This window comes from Ceratotherium simum, chromosome 7 (assembly GCF_057802395.1).
Source record: "Ceratotherium simum simum isolate JZ-2026a chromosome 7, ASM5780239v1, whole genome shotgun sequence".
Classification (NCBI taxonomy): domain Eukaryota; kingdom Metazoa; phylum Chordata; class Mammalia; order Perissodactyla; family Rhinocerotidae; genus Ceratotherium; species Ceratotherium simum.
Window position 1 is genome coordinate 5,872,783 of NC_141906.1, and position 3,218 is coordinate 5,876,000.

The window sequence follows — 3,218 nt, forward strand, 5'->3', positions numbered from 1 at the left end:
AATTATTCTAATTATAGCACACAACAAAAACATAAACAAAACAAAAAATTTAATATGAAGTTTTTTTATTATTAAAAAGTTTTGGCTAGGGCCGGCCCCGTGGCTTAGCGGTTAAGTGTGCGCTCTCCGCTACTTGCGGCCCGGGGTTTGGATCCCAGGCGCTCACCGACGCACTGCTTCTCCGGCCATGCTGAGGCCACGTCCCACACACAGCAACTAGAAGGACGTGCAACTATGACGTACAACTATCTACTGGGGCTTTGGGGAAAAAAAAAAAAAAGGAGGAGGATTGGCAATAGATGTTAGCTCAGAGCCGGTCTTCCTTAGCAAAACGAGGAGGATTAGCATGGATGTTAGCTCAGGGCTGATCTTCCTCACAAAAAAAAAAAAAAAAAAGTTTTGGCTAAATTTTTGGCTTAATAAAGAGATTTTTTTAAAGAGTGTTGAAGCCTTTCACAGAACCCAGAGAATAACTGAACACAAATGAGATTTAGCAAGAGTTGAAACCAGGGAAGGTCCAGACTGCTGGCTGGATAATTTAGAAAAATACTGCATGCTTGCTTCCTCTGGAATGGTCTTGGCTTCCTTTGCTGTCTCAAGATACAATATCCTTCAGAAATCTTAATGGAAAGGACATTGTTCCCTTCTTCTTCTAAAATTTCTCTCAGTGCCCTCCTGTTCTCATTCAATACGAACTACTGCACTCTTTCAATTCAGATCTTCTTCCTCTGAAGAACCTACAAAGAAAACAATAAACAGAGCCCTCTTTGGCCCACTGCTGACCCTTGTTTGTGGATCAAAAAATCTGGAGTCAGGAAAAACAATGGGGTATGGAAGAATATATGTATTAAGAATACATCAAGTCTGTAACCTATCTAAGCAATTACAGACAAGTGATTATCCCTGTCAGTCGTAAAAATAATTGCAACCTATTAGGAATGCCCTAATGTCCAATTGTTCTCATTTATCTTTCCACAAGTACAGATTGACTTTATATAAGCCCATTCCGTCAAGTAAATATTTCCAAGCTTTGCCATAGGATTTTGTCATTAGACTTGTTGATTTTGTCTTTATTCTATCTGGTGGCCTTTGTGTTCTGGAATCTATAATCTATGATTTAAGTGTTCCTTCTAGTATTTTGTTTTATAAAGCATTTGAGAGTTGGAAGAACACTGAAGTCATCTAGTTCAAGCTATTTATCTTACAAATGAAAACAAGATCCAGGGAGGGTAAATGCCCTGCCCAAAGTCCAAGTACTATTAAGAGCTACACTTGGGATGGAAGTCTGTTTTTTGTACTTCTTCCACATTCTTTCTACGACACCATTCTTTCTATATTACATATTGTGTATGTAAAATCTGAAACAAGAAAATCAGATGATTCGCATATCACCTAGATGCAAACTTGGAACAAAAGAAAATGCCTTACCACTCACCTCATTCTCATCCTCCAGTTCTGCCTTGGCCAACAACTCCAGTAACTCTTCCCTCCTCCACCAGTTCAACTCCTTTAGTTCTTCTCTGAGACCCCTGAACTAAGGCCATTGACACTGAGGGTCCTGGTTTTAATGCTCTAAAGGCTTCAAACAAACCCAGAAAGTACCCAAGTGTAATGAATTCTGACTCCAAATGAAATCATCATCTAGGAACAAGGCAGGTCTAGTACCTCAGAAGACAAAAATCAGCTAATATGTCTGGTTTATTTAGTATTTTTTTCTTTCTTTAAAAAAATGAGGCATAATTTATATATAATAGAATGTAAAGTTCTTAAGATTTTATAAGTGTGTAATCAGCATCCCAAATAAGATATAAAACATTTCCCTTACTCCAGAAAACTCAACTTTCCCTTTTCAGTCACTACTCCCCCTCTTCTCCAATCACTCACTATCATCATAGACTGGTTTTTCTAGTTCATGTGTATTTAATGGAAATTTAGTCTGACACTATATAGTGTGTGTGTTTGTCTAGCTCCTTTCACTAATGTCTATGCTACTGCATGTATCTGTAGTGTATTCCTTTTTTTATTGCTGGGTACCATTTCATTGTATGAATACATCACAATTGTTTTTATCCATTTTCTTATGTATGGGCATTTGGGTTGTCCCCAGTTTTGTTTAGCTTTATTTGCTATTATACATAATGCTTTTATGCAATTTTTGTACAGGTGCTTTTGTGGACATAACTTTTCTTTTCTTTTTTTTTTTTTTTGCAAATATCAAGGAACAGAATTCTTGGACTATGGAGTTGATTCACGTCTAACTTTGTAAGAAACTGCTAAAGAGCTTTGAAAGTTTACTGGAGTAGTTGCAGTATTTTACCCTCCCACCAGCAAATTATAAGAATTCGTATTGCTCCTTATTCTCATCAACATTTAGCATTTTCAATCTTTTTGTATTTTAGCCCTTCTATTAGATGTAAAATGGTGTTTCATTTTGTGCATGTGATTGTTTTTCTCTGAATGAATATCTTCTTTTCCCAACAGAAGTGAAATCAACAACTTCGGGTATTTAATGCCCTTGAACACTTTGGAGGGCAGATTATACCATCATCTCAGGCAATATCGTCTTCCCATGGATTCTTACAGATTATGACTCAGAGATAAATTGCAAATAGTTTTGACTAAGTGGAACACATTTTTAAAAATAATTAAAAAATACTGCGAGTTCTCCATATTTTATTTGCTTTATAATTTAGCATACTCAACTAGAATGTATTCTAATAATGTGAAAATATCTTTATCTTGTGCTTTTACAAAATATAGATAAAACAACACATGCATAACAGGTGTCAATTCAGAAAATTTATTCATTTTTCTTAACTGCTAATTCATTTATATCCATCGATATCTCTCATGATCTTCCTATGTAGTTTTAAATGTTTACTAGAAAGGAAGTATAAACTGATTCTTCTGTAAAAATATTCTTGCCACATGGAAAGGATTTTTTCCCACTTTAAGAAGCCTAGAAAAAGAGTTCTAACAATTCAATGAGTATCTTAATACCTTATAGCTCAAAATCAATATGAAAATGGATGCAGTTAAATATTATCCCTTCTCTCTTCCTTTGCCTGATATCTGAAAGAAGTTTAATTAGCTCTGAAAAGAATCAATAATAAGCAAAATAACAGGGCCGGCCCGGTGGCATAGCGGTTAAGTGCGCACGCTCTGCTTTGGCGGCTCAGGGTTCGTGGGTTCGGATCCTGGGCGCGCACCAACGCACC